This window comes from Mesocricetus auratus, unplaced genomic scaffold, assembly GCF_017639785.1.
Source record: "Mesocricetus auratus isolate SY011 unplaced genomic scaffold, BCM_Maur_2.0 Super-Scaffold_15014, whole genome shotgun sequence".
Lineage (NCBI taxonomy): Eukaryota > Metazoa > Chordata > Mammalia > Rodentia > Cricetidae > Mesocricetus > Mesocricetus auratus.
Window position 1 is genome coordinate 63554407 of NW_024429186.1, and position 27414 is coordinate 63581820.

The 27414-nt window shown below is 45.4% G+C and overlaps 2 long non-coding RNA genes across 2 annotated transcripts; both read right to left on the minus strand.

Annotated features, from left to right (window-relative positions):
* LOC110342057 lies at positions 1–2434 on the minus strand. The gene is made up of 2 exons (XR_002384048.2): positions 1951–2434; positions 1–315 (listed from the first exon to the last, which is right to left on the minus strand). It is a non-coding gene; the product is annotated as an uncharacterized LOC110342057 (long non-coding RNA).
* A 7252-nt stretch (positions 2435–9686) lies between these two features.
* On the minus strand, positions 9687–26199 carry LOC121139493. Its single transcript, XR_005876447.1, has 3 exons — positions 26038–26199; positions 10762–10830; positions 9687–10051 (listed from the first exon to the last, which is right to left on the minus strand). It is a non-coding gene; the product is annotated as an uncharacterized LOC121139493 (long non-coding RNA).
* Between the last annotated feature and the right edge of the window lie 1215 nt (positions 26200–27414).

Consider the following 27414-nt stretch of genomic DNA (forward strand, 5'->3'; position numbering starts at 1 on the left):
TACCACTAAGTTTGTTTTATTCTGGCCATCCACTGTTGCCATGGGGCCTGTCCTTAAGCGTGGTTTGTATACCCAGTGAGACTTGGTTGGAGAAAACTAATTTTTCCTTTGTGGATGACTATCAATTGGAGATTGCTTCTGACTTAAGGGTGGGCTTGTGCTCACTTCTTCTTTCAGTTCTGGCTCCATCTGGCTTAAACCAGTGCAGGCCCCGTGTATGCTCCCCGTCTCTGTGAGTTCCTATGCGCATTGGTCCTGTTGTGTTTAGAAGGTCTTGTTTCCGTGGTGTCTTCCATCCCCACTGACGCTTACAATCTTTAGAAAACAAGCAGGCATTTAAAAAAGAATAAATACAAACAAAACAAACAGATGATGGCCGAGCAGGACAATGATCTATGAGTGTAACAGCTTTATTCTCTGCAGCAGGTTAATGGTATCAAACTCAGAGCTCCCAGACATGGTTAGTTTCTTTAGCTAGTTTGCTCTGGGCATTCTCTTCTGAGGCTAGAACTTGTTGTGTGACAAGACTTTTCCTGGGGAGATAAAACACACACATCTACTCACCCCAGATAGAGAGCCTATGAAAAACCAAAATACAGATACCACCAAAGTCCAGCTTGGTGAACCAATGAGTTTTACTGTGGTTACTTACAGGAGCAGAGAGGTGTGCCCAGGCTGGCTTTGAGCTGACTATAGCTGAGGATGACCTTGAACTCTTGATTCTCCCCCCCCATACCTCCCAAGTGCTGGGATTACATACAAATGTCACCTTTCTCAACTCTGAAGCTATTTTCCTTGTGAGATCTTGGACAAAAGACATAATCTCTCTGACCTGCATTTTTCTCATACACAAGTTGCTGTGATGGGCTAGTACAGGGCGGACCACACAGGTAATCTTCAAGTGTATTTCCTTCACATTTGTGATCTTAAAAAGCAGATTATTCTATTCTCTGAATAAAAAACAGAGGTCATACTAGTTGACTCAATATACTGTGCCAGTAGGAAGCTTAGCTACTCAGACCAAGAGCTTTCTCTATCCAGTGCCCCAAATTACAGACATGTTATTTGTTGGGAACTTCTGCCTGGAATTATAATTTTCCAAACCCAGACCCACAGTGCATTAGAGACAGCTGTACTTTAAGGGAGAGACAAGTGTCTTCATCCTATTTCTGCAATAAGCTAGTTCCCCCTCCCCGCCTCTGACAAATCATTTACCACTTAACCTGTATCTCTTACTCTACATCTGCAAATCAAGCCTTTTGATTGCACAGCATCCAAAGGTCCTGTAGCTCCCAGATTCCATGCTCCTTTAGTTTGGATCACATTATACCTTACAATGTTTGACCGTGCTCTACGTCCCAGCCACAGGGTCCTGCTCCACGCCCTCTACTTAGGTTAGTGGCTCCGTCTAAACAGAGACTGGGCTAACAGAATGCTAGGGCTTCACCTTCTGCTTACTCAGAGATCAGATGAGGCCGTGTGTGCCGGGAGCAAATGGATCCACTGCGAAGATAAGATTTTACCGTGAAGATGAGATTTCTGATGCGCTTAAAGCAGTGCAAACACTCTAAAGACCAATTTTGGCTTCGGATACCGATGAATTAAAAGCACGGATTCAACCTCCCACACATCCTCAGTGGCTGAGAGGAATGTCCCTAAATGCTTCAACCGAGTCCCTCTCTCACTAGAAACATTTTGTTCCAAACGGAAAACAAAATGGGGGCACAAGCATAGCCGCTATAATCAAACCAGGACTGGGGCTTTGTCATTCTCAACTAAGATCTAACAAACTGGGCATGTGATTCACCACGCCAGTTGCTTCAGCGTGCTTTCTACCCAGTAGACCAGGAGCTTTCCAAAGGCAGAGACAACACTTCATTCATGTATGGAACAGGGACATGTACACTGTAGGTGCTTATATACTTTTCTAGGAATATGATGGCAAAATACCTCAGACTGGGTAGCTTAATACATTTATCTTCTCACAGGAAAAAGAAGACTAAAGTCTGAGATGAAGATGTCGCAGGATTGATGTCCCCTGAGTCTTCTTTCTGTGACTTGCTGGTAGAGGTCTTCTCTCTGTTCCTAGTCACAGTCTCCTTTGTGAGCCTGTCAGAATTTCACCATTTTATAAGGTCACAGTAGCCAGGTGGGTTAGGAGCCAGCTCTATTCATTTCATTAAGGGTCTCGTTAAACACCCTGTCTCTAACCAGCCATGCTCTAAACCACTCAGGGCTAGGTGTTTTTTTATAGGAATCCTGGCAGCGGGAGTGGTGTGAAGCCGTAGTTCAGCAGTCATGTTGCTTAGGACAGTAAGCGTCATGTGAATGATGGTGGTGTAAGAAAGGATGGGTAGAGAGATAAACAGCCAGGTTACCAACAGACATTTCATTAATTGAGGGAATCTGTAGGCTAAGTGATAATATATAAAACTACACTAGTGGAGATATTGCATGTAGGTGGGCACATATGTGATTGTATGTGTACATTCATGTGTTTAGTAACATCTCAGGGGTTTTAAATTACAATTTCAGTCCAGACAAAGCATGACCAAAGTCTATCAAGCTGACAGAAAACTAGTCACACTCTGACTCACCGATGGCATTTCCCTGTCCTGATCATTTCCACCTGTAATGACTTCCTGTAGCTCAAGTATTGTCTACTTTCCCACAGACACCTACATTCTTAGAACCCTCACATTACAGCAAGAATACAGTTTTAGGTAGACTCATTGCCTGGCATTTTATTGTTTATTTGCTTTTAACGGAAGCTTGTCAATATTTAGTTTCTAGGTTGCCTTAGTATGCTGACTCTGCTCTACAACCTTTGTCCTTATGGAGGGTTGGAAAGATGGTTCAGTACTTAAAGCAACACGAGCAAGAGAACCAAAGTTCAGATCCCTGGAACCCATGGAAATGATGGCTGGGTGACATGGCAGCCTGCTTGTAATTCCAGATTCAGAAGGCTGGCACAGAGATCCCTGCAGCAAGCTGGCTAGTGAGACTAGCCCAGCCTAGAGTTCTGATTTGGATTAAACCTGCCTCAAAGAAAAAAGTGAAGAGTAATTGAGGGAGACTTCCAATATCAATCCCAAGCCTTCACATGTACATGGGCATTTACATGTGTACATACAGGTACAAACATACATACATGCATAGACATAGCACATACATGCACATGAAATGGAAACCCCTATGGAATTAGAGGGGAGAAGAAAAATGTCCACCGGAAATGTCAGTGAATCTCCTTTTGATGTATGTCTTGAAACTGAAATTCAGAAGCCAGTTCTCCTCACTAACATTTCTTGTGTATTTTCTCATGTAGCTAGAGCATAGACATGGTCATGGGTAAACTATCAGGGTGAGGGTGGACATGTGTGCAGACAGGGGGCAGAGAGGCCCGGTGCTCCTTCACATGCCCTATGACACCCATGTCATCTTGCTGGCTATGACTCAGGTTGTCTTCGTGCCAGCCTACATCACGACACTGAGTGATGTCCAAGGTCAAGCTTGGCCCTGAATGCAGAAACACAGCTAATGTGAGACTCATCCACTCACCAGTACCACGAAGTCTGGTGGGCACAAATTCATTCATTCCTTGCTTATCCATCTGCTCCTGGAAAATTATTTCACAGACAAGCCAGGGAAGAAGTGGCCCTTGTGATGGTTTTTTTGAAGTTTCATTATAATATATACTGTTCTGTACTCAAAAACAAAGAGATAAATGGATAGTGTGAGCTCTACTGTCTAAGATGAGTACTAGATATTAATATTTAAAGACAAATTTATTGTGGTCCTCTGTCAGTGACAGTGATGAATTGCTGTAACTTTGACCTCTGGGCAGATCGGCTGCCATAAGGCTTGGGAACACCCTCTGTTGTCTTCCCCTGGGACTTTCTGAGATGAGGACCTGCATCTCCATGGATGCCATTAGGCAAGATGCTATTGACTGAGATACATGCGTTTAAGGGAACCGGCTGAAGAGTTCTGTGTTTCTCCCAAATGCAGAGGGATTTGTTTTCCTCCATCCCCACACACCTAGACATTTGTACCGGAGATTGATCAAATACATTTGTTCTATAAAACTTCTTGTCAGGGATTCAAACCAAGTGATTTCTGACCCTTCTTTGTCTGTCTGTCTTTTGAAAATATGTTTCAACTGTCCTATTTCAGACATGTTTTATTGTGAACCATTTCACTTTCTTCCTGAGAAAAAAGGCACTATATAAATCGCACTGGAAGACAGCCCCCCAAACCAACGTGGTATTCATAGAGCAGGAGGTGAAGCGAGGGCTGGCCTCCCTCAGGCCCACCTGACTGGGCGCACCTGTCATTCCCTGCTAGGATCTGTGCTTTGTGAAGGAGCAACTATGCAGAGGTGAGGCCAGCCCTGCCAGGAGCATCTCATTTCTTCAGGCTGTTTCTGTTGATAGTTTCACGTGACAGAGGGACATGGGTGCCATGGCGAGGGCTGCTGTCTGGACCGTTTCTTGGCCATCTAGATGATTATTAGAGTAGAGGTGACTGGCATCTAGACTGAATAGGGATTGTCATCCCATAACTTGCAGGGTTGGTGAAGGGAATATGAACAGTGTTCTGTTCTCAAGACTGTAAGGGAGTATAGCTCCACAAATCCACCGAAAAGAAAGTGATTGGAAGGCTAAACTCTGTGGAGGTTAATGCTTACCACAGGATCATGGAGAAACCAGGACTTGGGCCTTGTTCTCACAAACATGCAAATCTCACCTTCCACACTGAATCACGCATGGTTAGACCAACCATAATGGTTCCTGACAGTGAGATGAGGTAGTGCACAGAAAATCCCCAACACAGAACGCAGGGTGTGGTGAATGCTCAGCAAAGGTTAGTCATTAGTGGGAATGCGTAAGTTATGAGGCCGGATGCTCTGAGAGACCTTGGCCGGTGACTTCAATCATATAGAACTTCATTCTAGAAAGCTCCATGTAATTTATTCTGCCTATCCATTCATGCATAATTCTGGAGAGAAAGGTAGCCAAAGAAATCGTTATGTCCATATGACAGTCACTAAGGCCAAAAGAAGGACTCTGCTGTCAAGAGCAGATACAGAGGAGAGATGCAAAGTCATGGAACTGGAAGGCTGGGGTGAGGTAGCACATACAAATAGCACTAAGAGCCACCGGCAGATGCTCAAGATAAGCAAAAGAATAAGAGACGCAGTGGCCTCCTGTTTGAGCAGACGACACAGCTAATTTAGAGATGACACAGTGATAGCAGATTTTCTCAGTTCTTACTTGGTTTTCATCTTCTCTATAAAGAACAATCTTCAGCCAGCAAGGAGAGCAAAACCCCAGCCAAGAGGAAATGAAAGTCTGAGACAGGGCAGCAATGGGGAGAGGGCACCTGGCCGTGGTACCTCAGTCTCCAGGCTTGAATGAATGACATCCCACAGCAGTCTTTATTCTGAACATGTACCCAGATACTGCAATAAGAGAAACAAACAACAGCCAGAGCCAGAGCCAGGGCCAGAGAGAGAGAGTCCAAGGTCCCTGTAAGAACAAGAAATCATGACAGCAATTTCAAACTGTCCTGGAAAAGCAAAGATTTCACTTTTGCATTTCTGGTCTCTTGTTGGCCATAGCCAATTCTTTAAGCCCTGGTTGACCAGAACAGCCAGATTCTTAATTCAAACTATTGAACAGCCCCAGTAGAGTCTTTAAGGGGGGCTCAAACTTCTTTCTGAACTGCACAAGCCACATCTCCATTGTCTGACTGCTCTCAGCATTGTCTTCCAAGTAGCTCATTAAGCTCTCAATACTCAATGGCTTTCCTATCCCAAAGTTTCAAACTCTCTCCCCAATCCTCCCCAAAATAAGATGGCTGGGTCTGCCATAGCAATACCAATTTCTGTCTTCAATGGTGTTTCTATTGATAAGGCACCACGATCAAAAGCAACTTGTGGAGGAATGGGATTATTTCAGCTTACAACTAACTCTTAGTTCACACTCCATCACTGAGGGAAGTTGAGACAGGAACTCATGGCAGGAACTAAAGCAGAAGCCATGGAGGAAATCTCCTTAGTAGCTTGTTCCCCATTGCTTGTTCCCTATGGTTTGCTTAGCCTGCTTTCTTATACTATCTAGGACCATGGGACAGGGAGTGGTACCACCCACAGTGTGTTGAGTCTTCCCAATTCAATTTTTAATCAAGGAAATGCCCTACAGACTTACCTACAGGCAAGCTATGGAGGCATTTTCTCAATTGAGAGTCCTGTTCCCAGACAACTAATTCGTGTCAAGTTGACAAAAAACTAGCCAGGACACTAATATCACCTGGTAATACTGGCAAGATGATGACACATGAAAACTAGAGAAGTGTGGTATAATCCCAGAAACATTCAGACACAAATGTCTCAGTTTTATCAGTAGAAACTTCTAGCCTGGTGTGGTGGTGCTACCTTCCATCTCAGCACTTGGGAGACAGTCAAAGTCAGGCAGATCTCTAACTTTGAAGCCAACTTGATCTACAGTGAGTTCTAGGCCTGCCTGGACTACACAGAGAGACTCTATCTCAAAACAACAAAACAAAACTTCTGGTAAAATTCTAGCATAGAAGAGATACTTCTGTGGACCCAGGAAGATAAACACTGTGTGCCAAGCTCATGTCAGATGGTACCTGTGTTCCATAGCCACTGTCTAGTCTGGAAATAGTATAGACAAGACTACACAGTCTCGGTGAGGCAGGCATGGATACACAGGCTCCATGGCAGCATCACTGAAGACACCCATGGCAACTGCAAGGACAGTGACCAAAGATTGGAGACAGCATTTGTCTGTGGAAGGAACTTAGTAGCACATAACTCAGTTATGAATACCTGTCTTCCAGAGGGCAGAGGTGACTCGGAGGGAAAAGGAAGTTTGCTGACATCTGCTGGGTGAAAGACCAGGAAACAGCTGCTCAGATGGAAGGTGTGACTTCAAGCTATGGAACCCAAGCAGAGACGAATCTCAGTTCTACCACTTACTGGACATGGTGGTAGAGAACTTCTCAGTGTATGTAAAATTATATATATGCCAGTGTATTTGCATAAATCATACACATAGTTTAAATGAGGTTATGCCACTTGGAGGCAACAGTGTCACCCTAAAAGCCATAGACTAGCCAACAAGAATTTCAGTGCCAGGCACGGGAAGCCTCCCTTCAAGTTATTGGTCAGTAGAGTCCAAGAGACTTCCAAAACAACATAGGCTATTGCATTGCCCTTGGTTGCTTCCCAGAAATTGAAGGTATGATCCTGTCATTGAAAACACCACAATCTGGACAGAGGACTCGGAGGTCTTGTGCTGGAATTCCTCCCTGAGGGTTAGCTCTCACAGTACTGAACTACAAGGAGATATGCTAGCTGCCAAGAGAGGAAAGCAGTCAGTAGTCCTACCCAGATTGATGCCTCCGAACCACAACACTGACCAGGATGGCAAAATATCCCAAAAGGTGCAACAAACGGGACTTCTATCCTGGCAGTAACCAACACCTGTCTGGCTGGACCTAAGGCTAACCATGCCTGGTACTAGAAACCCAGTTCACTACTATATAGCTTACAGGTTAGGATCACAGTCTATCACTTAGGGAATTCAGGCCAGAACTCAACGTAGGAGTCTGGAGGCAGGAACTGACACAGAGACCACAGAGAAAGCTGCTTCCTGGCTTGCTCCTCAAGATCACTTTGCTTGCTTTCTTCAATAACCCAGGACCACCTGCCCATGGGTGGCACCACCCAAAGCTGGCTGGACTCTCCCACATTGATTCCATTAATCAAAAAAGTGTCCCCACTGACTGGCCCACAAGATAATCTGATGGAGACATTTTTCCAACTAAGATTCCTACTTCCCAGAGATTGTCTAGGTTTGCGTCAAGCAGACAAAGTCTTCGCAATACAAAGGGCTTGCTGTCAAGCTTGATGGCTGGAGCTCAGTCCTTGACAGCACATGGCAGAGGAGAGAAGTGACTCTTGTAAATTGTTCTCTGAGCTCTACCCATAGGCCATGCTCCCCTATACACATCCCACACTACATAAATAAGACATTTTAAAGGAAGACATAAAAATGGCAATGAGTATGTGAAAAGGTGCTCAGCATGACTAATCATCAGGGAGTTCCTAAAGCTAAAAATAGAATCACCTCATGATTCATCAGTCTCTCTATAGCTATGGACCCTCCCCAAAGGAAATCACTAATTTACAAAGATGTTTGCATTAGGTGTTCATTAATCGGTATTCCCAACAGCCTAGATATGGACACAACTGACATGCCCATCAACAGATGAGTTGTGGTGTACGGCTGCATGTGGTGGGATGCCCCCTAGAATTCAGGAGGCTGAGGTGGGCAGATCTCAGAAGCATCTAGGCTACTTATTGAGAACCCCACTATCCACCAAAAAGGAAATTGTGGTATCATAGTGTGTGTGTGTGTGTGTGTGTGTGTGTGTGTGTGTGAGAGAGAGAGAGAGAGAGAGAGAGAGAGAGAGAGAGAGAGAGAGAGAGAGAGAGAGACTTATCCCTTCCCACCTCAAATCTGTTGACACAGGTCTTATAAGCTGAAGACTTGGTTGAGCTGAATTTGAAGGACAGTCTAGAAATCAGAGTTAATATTAGCAATAATGTCAGCCAATATTTATTCAGTGCCTATTGTATGCCAAACTCTTTTACATGCCTTAGCTCACTAATCATCACAAAACCATGGTTATGGAAGCAAGTCAAGTGGCCAGAGGCAGATAATGGATAAACAAAATACGGTGAACATGTATGATGGACTACTGTTCAACCTTAAAAAGGAAAGAAATACTAACATATGCTAAAGCATGAATGAATCTTCAAGATACTCTCACAAAAGCTATAGGCTGCCACTTACACAAAGGACTCCTAGGAGACAAAATCATACAGACAGGGAGGACAGTAGTTTCCAGGGGCTATAGAGAGGGATGGTTGGAGAGCTACTGTTTAGTGATCATGCTGTTAGTTTTGCAAGGTGAAAAGTTGCAATGATGGGTGATAATGACTGTGCCACATTATGGGTTATCACTGAACTTCACAGATAAAATTGGTTAATATGGTTAACTGGTTAATTTGTGTGTGTGGTTTTTTTTTGTGGTAAGCTGTCTTTGTGGGGCTATAGACAGTGTGAGCCAACTTGCCTGGCTGAACCTCAGAGGAGGAGTGTAGATTGAGAAAGGGTAGGTAAAGACATTAAGAGAAACAGTGACATAGGACAGAGTCAGGAGGACAACTCAGTGAACACTGACCGCCTCTAGTTTATTCGGGTGGGGGGAGTGGGGAGGGCATGACAGAAGACTTCTATTATTATGAATAAGGAGCAAACAGATTTACTTCCCTTAATCCTCCAGGCATTCAGCTGAGCTTCAGGGTCAAGAGTAAACACACCTGAGCCCAAGTCTGTTGTTATTTGGATAAGACATCCTGCAGTAACCAAGTGTTAGGCCTTTAGGTCTTTAGACTTACTAAGGACAGTTTTGAACTCTCCGACCTTGAGGCAAGATGAAGTGGTCCCATCTTTATGGGCCCCAACAGTTTTTTAAAATCAGAAATTCAAAAACCAGGAAAACTTTACAAACTAGACAATTATTACATTAATTTTCTTTTTTATATTTTCTTATTTTTTGAAATTATACTATAATCACCATATTTTCTCTTCTCTTTCTTCCCTCCAGCCCCTTCCATGCAACCTTTGCTCTCAAGTTCATGACCTCTTTTTTCCTTTATTGGTTTCATATAATAAATATTCCTAAATACATGACTACAATCTCCTCAGTCCATATCATGTTACCGGGATGTACATGATCTTGGGGCTGACCACTTGGTATTGATTAGATAGTCCTTTGGAAGGATTCTTCTCTGAAGAACACTTCTGCTCCCAGGATACCCTAGTTATGTGCGATTCTTTGATTTGGGTTGAGGCCCTGCAAATTTTCCACCTTCCAGATTACCATGTCCATTGTTCAGGTCTTGTTTAGACAGCCATGTTGGTGAGACTTCTTGGGGGTAGCCTCACAGACACTTCTAGGAGACACAAGCTCACAGTTAGCTTCTTATTCCTCTGATTTTTATCATCTGTCTCCTTTTACACAAGGGCCCCAGCCTTGGGTGTGGGAATTGTGTTGTGGATATATCAGTTGGGGGCTGAGCACCACGTGATCACTTGATCTCTGCATTTCAATGGGTTGTGGTTTTCTGTAATGACCCCTAACACCAGACATGAGACAGCTCCTTTCGAGTTCTAGGTCAGGGTTGTCCAATAGATTCCTAAAACATTGTTGGCTATTGTTGCCCTTGGTTGCTGTCCAGGAGTAGAAGATAAATCTCTATTGCTGAAGATACCATGCACTTTGGAGAGGACCGAGCTTGGATCCGACCTGAAAGCCTCCTCCCCGAGGACTAGCTTTCACGGTGTCAGAAGGCAGAATGCAAGCTTCCAAGGGAAGGAAGCAACCAACAGTCCTAAGCAGCTATGATGCTGTGAACCACAGCAATGACCAGCATGGCGCTGCAATAACCCTAGGAATGCGGTAGTGACATACATACTTGCTGGTGGCTGACAGTTTCTATTTGGACTTCAGGCTGGATCAAACAGAGGGAAACCCAGCCAACTACCCAGGGCTAGTGAACTCATGAAAGGAAAAGCTAGAGCAGCCACGCTACTAACCCAGCATAACTGACGATCTAAATATGTATCCTTACACCCCCATGGCGTCGCGGAAACTTCTCCTTACCTTTATTTCATAGAAAAGGAAGTGGAGGTCCAGAGGCTACAGTGCTGCTCAAGGTCATGCAGAGGGCACCTGTGGAAGCAGAACTCACCTGCACCACCCATCAGTAGACCTTGAGCATTCAAGTCCTGCACATGCCCACCTCCCTTCAGAGGCCTGATGCAACCCTGCCACATGGTGATGGGTCGGTGGGGTAACACTCGCTAAGGCATTTTCTGTGCTGTAACACTGAGATTTCACACTTCCTTCCAACCTTAGGGATTGGTGGGTTTCGTTTAGCTGAACAAAACTGCTATGAGAATGAGTCGCTTGTCAGGGCTGGAAAAGTAGCCCAGGGGCCTTCACTAAGGAAAATGAATACGAAGCACACATTGAGAAATTGCAGCCGGCAGGTGAGGCCTCGTGACAACAACCTTTAAGGAACTAGTATCTGTTCACTTGACAAATATTTATTAGATGCTCTCTACATGCATTTATTGGTCTAGATGCTTAGTGTGCTGTAGTGAATTACACCGCCATAGATCCCTGCTTTATGTCAGGTGAAGGAGAGAGAAAATAACCAGGAAAACGTGATAACCAGGTGAGCTATGTATTACATTCTAGCAGGCAGGGAGGACTTGACCACTGCAGTTTGAAATTGTGTCAGCATGAGAGGCCTCACGGAGGAGGTGACATCTAAGCAAAGAACTCCTAGGGGCAAAGGAGGTAGCCATACCTGGAGGGCGAGCATGTCAGGTCCAGGAATCTACCGGCACAGACGCCTAGTCCAAGAGTCAGCAGGGAGCTGTGGCAAAGAGGTAATGGACTAGGACAGTGCCAGGGGGAGGAAGCGAGGTGCAAAGAGGGACTAAAGGCCTTTCAAGCCTGAGACGGGCTCCTCACTGAGTAGTAAACTATAGCAGGATTTTAAGCAGGGAAACAATATGAATTGATTTACATGGAGTATATTTAAACACACTGTATTCACTTGGAAATGTATTTTATCACTGACACCACGGCCCACAGGAAATGACGCTTACCTCCAGGCAAATGTCATTATTACATTCAGAGAGCCCACCACGCTCACAGAAGAAGTGGGAGGGGGGGCTTGCTGAGTAAAAATAGTTATGTCCTTTAGTTCAAAGAGCCTCTGGGAGGAATAGCTAATAACAATAGCTGTAAAGGTCACTGCAAATATTAAGTGCCATCAAATTCTAACTACTACTTAAAAATAAAAAGCCTGCCATTATTCATTGGCCCAAGAGTCAGGACTGTTGGCAGCCTGCATGCCTTGGTCAGCCTTTCCGGGCCTTGGTGACGTTAAAGAATTGTTCCAATGCTGCACCTTCTATCCACAGCTCTGATGGAAGGGACCTTTTCCCAGGTGTCCTCTGCAGCAAACCACAGTCCCGAGGGCAGGGCTGAGGAGAATTTGTTTTCTGTCTTGTTTTGTAAAAATCATCAACTCTGAAACGGTGTTTCTAAGACTCCCTCGGAACCGGCACATTTGCATGGACAGCACGGGCATCCATGTAGGAAGCACTTGCTACAGAGCTGTTTACACCAAGTCACACGGTCATGGAAAGTTTGCTGGAGATTTGTTTGTATGGGAATTACACTGGAACACTGGCTGCTGGTGGCAGCTTTGAAATACAATGAAAAGCTATTGTTCTTACAGGGGATCCGCTGGTGTCTGCATACACTGAAGACAGCCTTCCTCTTTAGAAATAACTTCCAGCTATTCTCTATATATTTTTAAAACTGTTGTTGGTGTACTCAGTGTTCTAGATGCCTGGAGAGAAGAACTACATAACGACTATATTTCAGTTTTCCTCCAAAAAAGACTAAGTTTCTCTGTTTTGGCAATTTGGTCCTGAATGTTAATGACAACAAATAAGAGAAGGAGAGTTGACTGCCTGAATATGCCCAAGTGCCAAGTTCTGGGTTTGGAGGATGACAGTGCAAATTATTTTGAAAATGAGGAGCTGCGCTTCAGAGATTACTGTCTGCAGTTGTTTAATTCCTATCAGAGCTGGGATTTGAACTTAATTCCAGTGACTAAACTCACCAGGCAGCACTGGGCTGAGAAGACTGTCACCTGGTGGCTAAACTAAGCCTTGCACAGATGGTGCTGGCCCACTGCAGGGACTCCTGGACAGAATGGTGTTCTGTAATCTGCAGGACATGGCTTGGCATCGGACAAGTCCAGAAGCTGTGATCAGAAAGCCCTAGGAACATCAGGTTTGGTGGTTCATGCCTAGAACCCCAGCCCTTGGGATCTGGGGCAAGTGGACTGCTGTGCAATGTAAGTCAGCCTGGGCTATGGGGTGTGACTCTGTCTCAAAAATAAAATCAATGAATTCACTGAAAAAAAAAAAAGAATTCCTAAGACACCGAAGAAAAAGAAAATCAGAGGCCACAACTGCCGCTCCCAGGCTGAGAATGAAAGCAAGTCCAAAGGTGATTTATTACCCGCTAGCATTTTAGGGGACTCAGTTTCTGGGACACCCAGCCCATTTCCTCCCAGCAGAGCCACACACCCTGGGACCTGGATGCTTAGCTCTAATCTCTCATTCTGCTTTGTGGTTCTGCCCTGGGAGTCTGGCCTGCCAACTCCCTCGCAGGCTCTCTGCCACGGAGAGCTGAGCAGAGAAGAAAGGTTGGGGAGGGGAGAAAGGCCCCATTTTCTTCCTGTTTGCTTGGTTGTGCTTTATTTGCCTGGGCCTCCACAGGCCTTCTTCTCCACCCTGGCCATAATAGCTTCTACTTCAGGAACTGTAATGTATTCTAAACCTGCAGAGTGGCCACCGTGAAAGAATGCACCGTGTTAATAACTCTGGCCTCTTCCAGTGTTTCTCCAACCTCAGAGCTGGTAATATTTCCTCTGGCAACTAGAACCATGTTATTTACCACACTGTTTGCCCTTTGGTTCTTCAGTGTTTTCTTAATAATTTATGTTAAATTCTCCCCGTTAAAATAACCAATGTGGTTTCTGTTGCCCAACTTATATGCAGTTAATTCTGTTATGGACTTAAATTACAGCAAATTAGAAATCTTTTTAGTATAAGCTAAGGTCCAAGGCCATGTTTAGAATTAGGGATATCTAGCTTGTCCTTATACACACATGAGGCTGATGGCTTTGAGAATGTCAAACTGGCTTTGCCTCCACCTGGTTAAAACCATACACTGACTGGTTCTCCTTAGAATGATGAAGTCCAAACCCCCGGCACTAGGTCCTTCCTCCCTTACAGTCTCCTTACCGACTACAGCCATCCTCCCAACCATGCCTTCTTTGGACCAACCACTCAGTTTTCCACGCCTTGTGCTTTTGCTCAACTTTCTGCTTAATATTCATCCTCCAAAGTCCATCTCAGATGTTACCCCTTCTTCTTTGTTTTTTTTTTTTTTTTTTTTTTTTTGTTTTACGAGACAGGGTTTCTCTGTATTATTTTGGAGGCTGCCAGTCCAGCCTGGCCTTGAATTCACAGAGATCCACCTGCCTCTGCCTCCCGAGTGCTGGGATTAAAGGCGTGTGCCACCACCACCCGGCCAGATGTTACCCCTTCTAAGAATCTTTTTCTGTTTCTACTCTAACAGCTAAACATTCCCAACTCTACCCTCTGTGGACCCAAGTGTAAATATCTTCTCTTCCAGACTATGAGCTCCTTGAGACCAAGCTCAGCATCACAGTTCATCACTGTCTTAGCTGGGCACTCTAGTAGGTCCTTCACAATTAATGACTTATAATTACTTGTAATTTTTCCATTGTCTGTTTTTTGGTTATACAATTGATACAAAGAGCTGGGGTTGGGGGGAAACCCTCTGTGTTTAGGAAACTTCGAAACTCACTTTCCTTTCCCCTCCGTTTGGAAGAAACACTTGTCCAAATACGAGGCTGTGTGTATGTCTTTGTATTCGATTACATCCCTAGGAAGTGAGGGCATTATAATTGTCTGAGTGCAGCGCCAAGGAGGGCTGAGATCATCATGAACACAAATCTGCAGATAACAGAGAAGTAAACATGGCCTCTTAGGACCTTGGAGAAAGAAATGTGCTCCCTCTAGTCAGGGAAGACACTATGTTACTGAATCATCCTCTCTTTAAAAATCAATCATTCTTATTTTTAATAGATGGGAGTCTTGCTATGTTACCCAGGCTGGCTTTAAACCCTTGGATTTAAGGCTTCACTCTGTCACAGTTCTCATGTAGTTGGGTGTTCAAGTGCATTCTACTATGCCCATCTGTGAGCATCAAAGTCAAATAAGAGCCCTGATCTTGCAAGAGGGCAAACGATCTAGAACTCAACTCTTTGTCACCAGCTATAGAGATATAGACTCTTAGCACTCCCAATTGCTGTACCACCAGGTGCTTCATCCTGTGATGCCTCCTCAAAGACCAAAGCTGCCCAAAGAACTCATATGGCTACAGCAACTTGTGGGAACCCGGAGGCGAAGGGCAGGCAGTATAATCCCTGTGTGGCCAACATCGTGGAAGGGTGACTAGAAAGAACAGAGTGGAGAAGAAGAAAAAGAGGAGGAGGAGGAAGAGAAGGGGAGGAGGGAAGAAGAGGAGGAGGGAAGAAGAGGAGGAGGGAAGGAGAGAAGGAGGGAATAAGAAGAGGAGGGAAGAGGAGGAGGAGGGAAGAAGAGGAGGAGGAGGGAAGAAGAGGAGGAGGGAAGGAGAGAAGGAGGGAAGAAGGGGAGGAGGGAAGAGGAGGAGGAGGGAAGAGGAGGAGGGGCAGTGGCTCAGCAGCACCATAATGTCCTTTGGGCCTATCATCCACTTCTTGTTCTAATAGGCAGAATGTCTGCTCTTGCATGGACGAGAAAATGGGGCAGTGTTGTCAGAAGTAACTGACCTCTTTAAGACAGGGGTGTGTTTGACGAGGGAGGACTCTCCCGGATCTTACTGCAAATGAATGATCACCCGACTCAATCCCTGGAACCTTGCCATCTACTGGTTTCTGGAACTCTGTTTTCAAGAATCTCTGCAGAGAACTGCATGCCTTTTGGTTGTTGTTAGCATCCTAATACCGAAACTTTCCGAGACCCTGGCCAACTGTGAAAATCAACTTGACAGATAAGCCTTAGATTTGGTATTAAACATAATACCAAGAATGAAGTGAGTTAATAGAATAAAAGAATACATTTCTTAATCCAAAACAATAGACACAAGTAAAATCTTTAACATATCCTCCTTATGAAGTGTAGAGCATTTCATGGGGGTGGGGGGGTAGGACATGAACTATTTGAAAATGTCATAGGACATTTAGATGGTGGACTGGTGTCTTCCCCTAATCTTTCCCACCCCTTTATTCAGCACTACCCCAGGAGAGAAAACCTACAGATGGTCACTGGGCACTGGCATTCCCAGCTACCCACTAGGCTTTGGACATGATAGAGAAAGCTCTCTGTGAGCTGCCGATAGCTTCTGCATGGTCATGTCCAAATCCATTCCACAACTAACCAGAAATCCCAGGTCCCTGACTTGTTTCTTGACTACTGCCCTTGACTTAAGTTCACTTCTCCCTATCAAAAAGGCCCAGGGTGCAGTCAATTTCGCTGCTCTAGTGCCAGGTTATACATGGAATAGTCATGTGATTTTTCTACACCAACCCATGTATATCTCTGAAAATATTACTAGATTATCTTATTTTCAGTAATGCCATCCCTTTCCAGTTAGGACCATAACTGGGTGATGCTGTATTGTTCCAAACTGAGGGGCAGAAATGTTCTACTCTTGTTTTGGAAGTCAACTTTCTGAAAAATTTGGTAACATTCCAGAGTGCTAGCAAAGATCATTAATGCTCCAGCAGCATTCTGGAGCCTCTCGTGTGTTAGATATTATCCCTTCAGTTGCTATTGCAGAAGGTCTAGAGAGTCTGACACAGCGGGTAGGGCAGGCAGAACTATTAGACAGGGAGGTGGGTATAGGATCATAATCATTTACCTACCACAGGGAAGGGTTCTGCATCTTCACATTCGGTGCATCTCAGCTGACATTAGTCTAAGCAGTGTGTCCTCCTATCTATTTGCACCTTCGGGTTACCAGAAAGTTCATTTCTATGGTTACCTAATGTACTCAGGAAGCAGAAGTACAAGCAAAACATTAGCAGAGAACAGATGTTGCCTTGAACACATGATGAATAAGCAACAACTCTTACATTTCTTCCTCCATCCTGTATGAACCTAAAATGAACCAGTTTTAAGCCTCTGACAGAATGGGTGGGTTATTGACGAGCCCAGCACATGAACCAAATTTCAAAGGCTGCCTAGTGCTACCAGAGGATTTTTGGAACTGTGACATTTGCATGCAAGATTGCGTCTGTGCTGAGCATTTCTGCATCCCTTATGACAGTCCTTTTAATCCTGGACTTTGCATTTGGAACTTACTTGTTTGAGCATACAAAATAAAGCACTGTTTTATCTTTAGCCACACAAGAAGTTTCTTGATTCTTTTAGAGCTGGTCTTGGATAACATAATTGGCTATTTCTTTTCGGAAACATAATTATATCACATATTTTCATATTTCCTTCTGCTGCTTCCATGGTGACACCATTTACATATCTCAAGTGATGAGTCATAGAGAGGGGCCATATGTTTATAACATATACTATCTGGGTTTCTAATCCTATTAACTTAAGACATGGGCAATTAAATAAATTCTTATTCACTAAGTCAGAGATTTTACAGAACTATTTTGTTAATGAAGCATCAAATATAAGCAGTGGAATACCTAATGATTTTTCCAGACTTTGAGAAGGGATACTTAGGTATAGGACAGTGGATGAGTGCAAAGGAAAATCCATCCCACAGTGACCAGTTCAAAGGCAGCAGGGCAACAGCCAGGATTAGGAAGCAAAGACAGAATGGAGCATATGTATAAAACAAGCTAAGGGACAGCAGACAGAGTAAGCCACTGAAAAATTATTCTGATATCACAAATCCACAATGTGCATGTAAGCCACGCATTTAACATAACTGTCAGTGTCGGCCAATATCTATAATGTGATTCATACATTCTACTTCTGGGCAGTCTTTTACCACGAGGCTGAGTAAAAGGGTATTCTGTCTTGATATGAAGGTAAGTTCTTCAAAGATGATTTGCTGAATATGTTTCCTTAATCTAACACATGAAAGTAATGAAATCAAATACTTCTCTCTATTAACAAAAATATGATGCAATTAGCCTTTAATTAAGCCAACATCTCTGTAAATAGAAAGGTAAAATGAAATTCAATGAATTAATTGGGCCAACCATTCTTCCCTGAAGACATTAGGCAGGTATTTAATAATTACTTGAAATGATATTAATAAAACTAAATTATCAAGGTACACCTAATACTTACTCATTCTATAAAATATTTCCAGAAAAGATTGAGATTTGTTCCAGTTAAGAAAACAAATAAATTGTTTCTAAATTTACTGTGTCAAAACTCTTTTAGAACTGTGGCAATCCTAAGATTACCTTAATTTCCCCCTGCTCATATGTTCCAAAATGCCCAAGGAAGGTCCCAAGACAGGAAATAAAACACAATTTTCTTGGTTTCTGGTAGAGAGCTAGTTGTTCTGGGAATGAAATTTATGTTTACTCAACCTGTAAGTGGGGGGATTAAAACTCGTCAAAGCCCATGTGAAATGGGCAAGCGAAACACTCAGCTCACCCACAGAGAGAGCTAAGGGCCCCACGATTCACCGCTGCCTTCCAGTGAGTTCCCATTTACTACTAAGGAGCAAAAGCTCTAAATCCTCCTCTAAATGTGCTGCCCCAGCAAATCTTTGCCCAGAGGATGCCAAGCTGGCCTCAGAAACTGCATTGGCCCAAGTACCAGACATGGCAGGCTTAGGGCTGCCTTCCTAAAATTGCCTTGGGGGACATTTAGTCAGAGGCAAACAACAAGCAATTCAATATAAAGGCATCAGACCAATTTGTTTTCCAAGTTAAAAAAGAAATACTGCTGATATTACAGTCTCAAAAACCACCCTGAGACTGGGCCATCTGGAGGCTCAGTGTGGCCTGTCTCTAATTACAACAGGAGACTAGGGGGGCATTGAGGTCAAAAGGACCTCCAGGGTCCTCTGTAGAAGGGCCAGCGTCACTGTGAGATCCGTGTCATTCATGGTGCTGACCCTCCCTTCAGGGAGCCTTTGGAAGGCAGCCTCTCACTGCTTGGTGCAACCTGACATTTGCTGGGTGCATTGGGACTCACAGTCCTATAACACAGCCTCTGGAAGCCACTTCAGCTGTAATGGAGAAACTTAAAACAAATGCCTTTACATGGTGTCCATTGTTTTCCCTAAGCCTTATCTCCCCACTTCAAATGAACACATGTATCTTGGCTGTCTCCATCTGATTACACACAAGTGCTTCAAGCAAGACCAAGTGGTAGACACACAGAATTAAACTTCATGCACAAGGATGAGTGCTATGCCTACAAGCTCCTTTAAAACTCACTTTCCGGTTGGCAGTGTAGCCTAGCGGAAGGGTGCTTGCCTATCACACATTATACCAGGGGCTCAACTCCCAATACTATGAGAAACAATACCAAGGGCGAGCAGGGGCTCAACTCCCAATACTATGAGAAACAATACCAAGGGCGAGCAGGGGCTCAACTCCCAATACTATGAGAAACAATACCAAGGGCAAGAAGGGGTTCAACTCCCAATACTATGAGAAACAATACCAAGGGCGAGCAGGGGCTCAACTCCCAATACTATGAGAAACAATACCAAGGGCAAGAAGGGGTTCAACTCCCAATACTATGAGAAACAATACCAAGGGCGAGCAGGGGCTCAACTCCCAATACTATGAGAAACAATACCAAGGGCGAGCAGGGGCTCAACTCCCAATACTATGAGAAACAATACCAAGGGCGAGGGGGATGGCTGAGTGGGTGAAGTATCAGGACCTCAGTTTACATTGCTAGCACTGGGGGGAGGGAGAAGTCAGGTTGATTCTGGGACTTGCTGATCAGCCAGTCTGGCTTAAACAGCAGACTTCCGGGTTTGGTGAGGAACGCTGTGTCAAAACACTAGAGAATGACAAAGGAAGTCACCAGACATCAACTGGCCTTCAAATGTGCACGTGTAGGTGTGTATATCTAAACAAACGTGCACACCTATGCAATGTGCGCGCACGGGCACGCACACACACACACACACACACACACACACACACACTCCTCACCCAAACTTCCATTTAAAAGTGTTTTTCTCTTTTCCATGGAAATAAAAACTTTTGTCATGAAAATTAGAGGAAACAACAGATGAATTCGGCTGAGCAGAGCTGTGCTGGCTGAACTATGACAGGGAGGTCAGAACGTCCCTTGCTGGTCTTTCTCTATTCCCTTTAGAGGTCCTAGACACATTTTCATGGGGCCTGACGGCCCTGCACACACTGTACAAGCCGGTGCTGTGGAACTTCAGTACGAAAAGACCTGCCCATGTGATGTGGAGTGCGGGGTTAAGGGCAGGTAACAGCCACCATCCCCAGTGGGAGGACATTCAAGTCCGGTCTCCAGGATGAATAAGGCTAGGAAACTGGGCAAACACAGCGGCCAGGCACTTTAGCAGACAGGGGTGTGAGCTGAAGCCACGGGCCACGGTGGAGGAAAGAAGAATAGCGCGAGTGTTAAGCTGAAGAATCTGTACTTTTCCTAAAGGAAGCATCAGTTACTGGGAGCTTGGAGAGACATAATGACACCTGTGGTTTAGAAGGGTGGGCATAGTGGTGATACTGAGTTTATGCTACAGAAAGGAGCAAGATCACAGAACTCAGTATGAGGCTAGCACAGTAGAGAGACGATGAGAGCTTTGGGGGGGGATGTCTGGTGTGTGTGTGTGTGTGTGTGTGTGTGTGTGTGTGTGTGTGTGTGTGTGTGTGTGTGGTGTTATAAGAGTATTTTGCTAGTGAGCCAGTGAGAGACTAAGCCCATTGTCCTGGCCACAGTGCGGGTGTACTGCCCCTAGCTTTGGGTCCCACGCTGATGCTGACCTCACCAGAGGCAGTGTGAACCCCCTCTGCCTTCAGTACCTTCCGCGTTTCCTAGAGTTCCAGTTGTGGCTGAGGCATATGCCCTTGGTGGGCAAATTCTGCAGTGTCAACTTGGGAATTGTTCCTGGAAAATGCCTACACCCTTCCTACTCCTCTACCCTCCCAATAATTTTATGGGCGCCTAATCCTCTCCACTGACTGGCTTTTCCTAAAGCTGGCTGAACAGTTGCTGCTGACTGCTGTTAGCTGCAGCTAATCCCCAAGTGAAGCAAAGGGACAGTTAGTGTTAGCTGGAGGTGGTCGGGAAAAGGTCCCTGGAAAGATAACGCTTGATGGCATTGAGGGATGCATGTAACTCAGACAAGTGGAGAAGCGGGAAATGTAGTCCAGTGAAAGCCAGGGAGGTGAAGAAGAGAGTGAGGTGTCCAGAGAACTGGGTGGGGTTCACGAAAAGGACCAGAAAGGGGGCGGGCAGGCGTGCATTCCTCAGGGCCTGTGTTAGCCCGGCATGCTGAGTTTTATTCGTGGAACTTACTGGAACTTGTAAGCCCAGAAGTTATATAAGCATATTTGCATGCTCATAGGACATGCTTGCAGAGCTGTGACACAGAGGCTAGCGCAGCTGGCGCTGCGGCACATCTAAAGGAGACTGAACGGATCCTGGCAAGAAACCCTGACCAAAGGGGCCTGGAGAGGTGGCTCAGTGGCTAAGGGCACTTGCTGCTCTTGCAGAGGCCCAGGTTTGGTTCCCAGCGCACACAGAGGACCTGGGTTTCATTCTCAGCTCCCACATGGTGGATCCCAGCCACTCCCCAGTTCCAGGGAATCCAGCAGGCACGCATGGAATTGCACACACGTGTATGCAGGCCAAGAATTCACACACAAAAAGCAAAAGAGGCAAGTCCTAAACTGATGGGGGAACTCCTGTGTATATGTCAATAAAGCACTGTTGGCCAATAGGGAACCAAGATAGGTGGGACTAGGAGTCCAGGAGGACTCTGGGAAAGAGAAACACAGGAGTCAAGATGTAACACCATGGGGTAGGAAGCCCGGAAACTTCTCCGGTAAGAGAAATACTTAGATTAACAATTATGAGGTAATTACTTAAGTCAGAGCTAGCCAGTAAGAAACAAGCAAGGCCAACAGCTTCATAATTAATATAGCCTCCTGTGTGTTCATTTGGGACTGATGCGGCTCTGGAACAGGCTGGCGGGAAAGCCTCCCTTTACACTAAACACTTCTAAAAAATAAAATACCGAGTGAGGTGAGACCAGCTCAGGGCAGCAGGGGTGGCAGTGGTGGGGACGAAGCCAGACATCATGGTGGCACCATCTACAAACACATCTCTTAGTGTGGCTGCCTGGCTCTGAGTTTAACAGGACCGACTACACTCACAGCCTCGCTATCGTTGACTCTGGGAAGATCACTCACAGAATGCAAAGCATCGCAGAACACCCGGGAATGCTTGTTTTTCCCTTCTGGGACACAACCAGACTCTTTCTAGTTTCCCCTGCAGGTAGAAGTGACCACGTGGCTCATTTCCAGACACCACTTCCAGGGCCAAGCCATAAATGCCACACTGGCCTCCGCTGTCTCAATTATCCTGACCACTGGCCTGGGAGGAATATCTCGAGCAGCACTGGAGTCCAGCAGAGGCCCCGTCAGTATACAGAGTGGAAACTAAACCCACCCTCAGTCCCGGTGTTGCTGCCAATGGATTTTTAGATGCTTAAAAAAATAAGTTTGTCACAGCATTGGCTTTATCCTAATAAGTCTACTTAACTTCTCTAAACCCCAGCTGCCTCTCCAGACTATTCTAGTATCTACCTTCATGGTGCTGTTAGAAAAGAATTAAAGAGAATCTGTGAAGGAGTCAGTGTAACAGAGTCAGCCCAAGGTGTGTCGGTGCCTGCACATGGCAGGTGTGCAATAAAGGTCCACTATTTATTCTTCTATGAATCCTGCTAATTACAGTCATCTATTGTGTGTAGTAGAAGGCACACAAAATACCCTTCCTTGTAGCCACCAGCCCTTTTTGTAGAGCAACGACATCTCCTTCCAAGAGTTATTTTTCGCGTTCAGTTATTAAGCTGATACATATGCATGGCAACTGGGAAAAGATGTAAAATATACAGTGAGCCAGTGAGACCACACCTGATGCCAAACCCAGGGACCTGAATTTGATTCCCAGCACCCGCATGGCAGAAGCTGACTCCCTGACAAATGCACACATATACACTAAGTAGATAAAAAATTAATTAAAAAACTAAAATGCAAACTTAGAAGCAACCAGATGCATCCTCATCCAAAGATGTGCCGCTTAGTTATATGTCAACTTAGCACAGATAGAGTCATTTGGGAAGAGGGAACCTCAGTTGAGAAATGCCGCAGACTGGCCGGTGGGCAAGCCCGTGGGGCATCTTCTTGATTGATGATTGACGTGGAGGACCCAGTCCATTGTGAGTGGCTGTTCCCCTGGGCTGGTGGTCCTGGATGTAGGAGGAGGCAGGCTCAGCACACCAGGGAACGAATCAGCATCCCCTGTGGCCTCTGCTTCAGTTCCTGCCTTCAGCTCCTGCCTTGGACAAGGGCTGTGATAGGAAATGTAAGTGAAACAACCCCTTTCTCTCCAAGCTGCTTTTCATCTCAGCACTAGAAAGCTAGTTATCTAAGAGGTAAGCACTGCTAATAGTTTGTCACATGTGCCTCCAATTTCTTAGCTATAATACAGAGGTACACATATATAATCAGAACAGTTACAATAATAAACATACAGATGTTTTTCTTCCTAATTTTTACCTTATTATTCATTCAAATAAATATTGAGAAAATAATGCTCGATGTGTGCTTGTGTGTGAAAACACATTTAACTAACATATATGTATATATATTTAGCTGATACATATATGTATTTATGTGAGTTTATCTAAGAATTCCTCTATTACAGAATATTTCTGTTGCTCCACTGGAACAAATCCCCAAGGATGTAACTCTTTGACTTTTGCTCTCTTTCCTTCCATTCTTATTTAAGCTTCTCCAAAACGGAATTTTAAAAAAATTAATTTTTGACCTTCCCAGATAATACAAATAACCTATATTTATTTTATCTTGATTGACATTTCATAGGATTCTTTATAGCATTTTTCTTGTATTTTAAAAACAAAACTGGCCCCTTTGCCTGTAGATTTTTCTCTCTCAGGCTTTTACATTAATTCATTCTACAAGCTGTTTAGTTTGCAGACTGAAGAAGAGAGGTCGCATCTGAGTCCTAGAAGCTGCAGGTGCGGTGGCTCTGAGGAGACGAGGAGGTAGTGGACATGGATGTGAAGTTAGAAATAAACTCTCTACTTCAAACTTGTTCCTGTCACGGAAGCCTCTCCTGGGTGCCCCAACCATCCAGGAGGAACCACCACACCTGGGCTTTTAGAACAGTGCGAAGGAGCCGGGCGGTGGTGGCGCACGCCTTTAATCCCAGCACTCGGGAGGCAGAGGCAGGCGGATCTCTGTGAGTTCGAGGCTGGGCTGGACCGATAGCCTCCAAAACAATACAGAGAAACCCTGTCTCGTAAAAACAAAAACAAAACAAAAAAAAAAAAGAACATTTCGAAGGAGAAGCTTCAAAAGGTAGAGCTCTAGCTTCTGTCTTTCCTGAGGCCATAAACAGCATCAGCCAAGGTAAACAACGGTCTCAGTCAAACGGGAGCCTCTCATTGGTCCCCTGCTTATTGAGTGGCCTGGGTCAGTGCCTGTATATAACTTAATAATGTTTCTATCTTGGACGGCTAGTGAGTGCCCATAATTCGAATTATGGAAACGTGACAGCCTCTGTGACATGCATCTTGGTAAAACAAGGCAGGAAATGCACAGGATTGCAGGTCCCAGACTTCTTTGAAGGTTTCACTGAGTTACAACTTAGTATGCATTCCAATGGCTGGCGTGGACCACTTAGCAGGGGATGCCTGCGTGGAGTGCTGTACAGACCACGTCTGAGGCCCCTGCTCTCAGCTCCTGTGCTCTGGCCCTGGGCTCTCACTTGTCCAGGGAAAACGTCTCATCACAGACATTTCTTGGGATGAGCATGTCGCTCTGTCTTCCCCTCAGGCTTCTAGTGATGGGAAATGATGGACACGTGTATCTAACTGTCCGTACACAGCGGCTATCCACTCTCTGTACCACCTTTTCAAATAGAATTGGTGACAATATGGTGTACAGGCAAGGTCCACCAGGCAACAGATGGTACGCGTCGAGAAAATTAATAGAGGGCATAATGAAGGGGCCGTTTACACAGGTGTGGGCAGGGTTCAGGGAAAGCAACAGTTGGACTGTGACCAACCGTGGGCTTGAGGGAGACTTAGGAAATCCAGACAGGAAAGAATCCCGTGGAGATGGCAGTGCTGAACTAACTACCTCTGAGAGAGGGACACACCCAGCCCAGGGCCACCCTGAAGAATGAACACCATGACTCCTTCCCCTGTCTGCTGGCATTTGTTAAGGCAGAAACTAGAGAGTTGCAGAGCACGCACCCCTCCGCTCCCCCAGGAAGGCAGCGGAGAAACACACCGACGCCACCAGAGGCAGGGAGGAGAGAGCTCAGTTCTGATGTGTCAGATCAAGAGCATTGTGAAACATAAAGGAGAAGGTCGGGCAGACAGCCGGGTCTCCAGCTTCAGCTGGAGAAATGAACTAGGGGCAAAGCCATACAGCCCTCTTCACAAAGGGGAGAGGTGGATGCCATGGACAGAAAGGTTTTACCTAGCACAGGGGCCAGAGAGAAGGGGCAGCGGGAGCAAGAGTCTGACAGGTGGGCGATGCCCACCTCGGGCAGCTCCCAGTGTACTCTGCGGGGGAGGAGCCTGGGGGCCAAAGCTGCAAGCAGAACATGCTAGCAAATGTGGAAACAGTGGCTCCCACTGCCTGTGAACAACTCTTTTGAGCTCTTGCTGCCAAGAGAAGAAAGCCAACGGAATGGTCCATGATGTGCGGTAGGGAGAGTTTGATGATTTTTTTAAGAAAGGAGAAATACCAATCTGCTCATGTGCTCACAGGAACAATCCAGAGAAAAGAGGACATAGGACCATGACAGCAGGAAATGCCTGCCAGTCAGCACCTGCCGAGTGTAGCACCAGGCCCTCTGCCTTCTCAGAGAGCTCAAGATTGACCTTTATCTTGACACAAAAGCATGAAGTCTCCTGATATTTAAATGCTGGCAGATCTTTAAGTATCTTTAACTCCGTGGTGGCCAGGCGCAGCTCCTCTGCAGGCTGCTGGTTGGCAACTGGCAAGGTTTGACACCCTTCCTGACTTACCAGGTGTGGCCCCTGTTCTGGGGACCTCCTGAAGACACTGGTGGCTTAATCTCTACAGTCTTTGACCCATCAGTGCCCAGTGGCGATGCCTGGCCAGGCAGCTAACGACACAGCCTTTGTCCATTTCATAAAAGGCAGAGGAACAGAGGCTGCCAGCGCCCTCCGAACATCCTATACTTAAGTCCTCAGAGTTGATACTTAGGCTTCGCATGTGCCTCTTACCTCCTCCTCACTAAGGAAACTGACTATTATCTGCAGGCCAATGCAAATAAAGGTCACCAAGAGACACTTGTGGGCCAAACACCAGCGCTGGCACGCAGTCTAAGGGCCTATTGTTTCAGTGTTCCCAGCTAATAAAGGAAATGCCAATCAAAGGTGGCCTCCGGCCTTGTCCATACTCAAAAGAAACCGTCAGCAACAGCTCCAAGCAGCACGGCACTGGGATCAGCGAAGACGGCCAGCACCAGCTCAGAAAACTACAGAGGCTGTGACTTCACAGTCCCTTACAAGGACACAGGGCCTGCCAGGCTGGAGGAGAGAATGTTGACTTCAATTTCAGGGCTGCCGTCCTCCAGAGGCAAGAGAGAGGAGCCATCTTGCAGCAAGTCTGCATTTTTATGCTCATGAGAGGCCGTTTCATACATAAAAGAATAAATCCTAGCCCTCCCATTTCCCCCATGGAACGTATGTGTTAAGAACACTTCTTGGGGCTGGGGAGAAGGATCAGAAGCTAAGAACTCAATCAAGTTTGGTTCCCACGCCCATGCCAGGTGAGGTACAACTGCCTGTAACTGCTTCAGTGTGACTGGCACTCTCTGGTGTCTGGGAGTACCTGCACTGGCGTGCAATACTCCCACACAGGCACACATGCACATAAAGAAAAAGAGATCTCAAAGCCCACCCCTACAGTGGCACACTTCCTCCAGCAAGGCCACACCTGCTAATAGTGCCACTCCTTTTGGGGATCATTTTCTTTCAAACCACCACATCAAGCTACAGTGGAGGGAGCTTGGGGAAGTCAGAAAACTTTCCCCAATGATGCAGAACACATTGGAAGAAGCAGTTGAAAGACCTATTGTCTCACTAAAAGAACCCAGCCTTGGCAAAGAAACAGCAGATTCCAGGTGGGGTGCAGAGAGGCTACAAGGTAAGCCTAGAACATCTCATTGGAGAAGTTTCATTAATCACATGGATTGTGTGGGAGGGGCTTGGGAGCACTATGAAGAGACTTCTGAGGGTCAGAGATGTTACAGTTTTAAGCTGCAGTGTGGTATTAAATGCAGAATATTGAAATCTGTTAAATGAGTTTACATCCATGAGGTTTTGTTTCTTGTTTTTTTTAAATAAGATTTATTTTATGTGTATAAGCATTTTGCT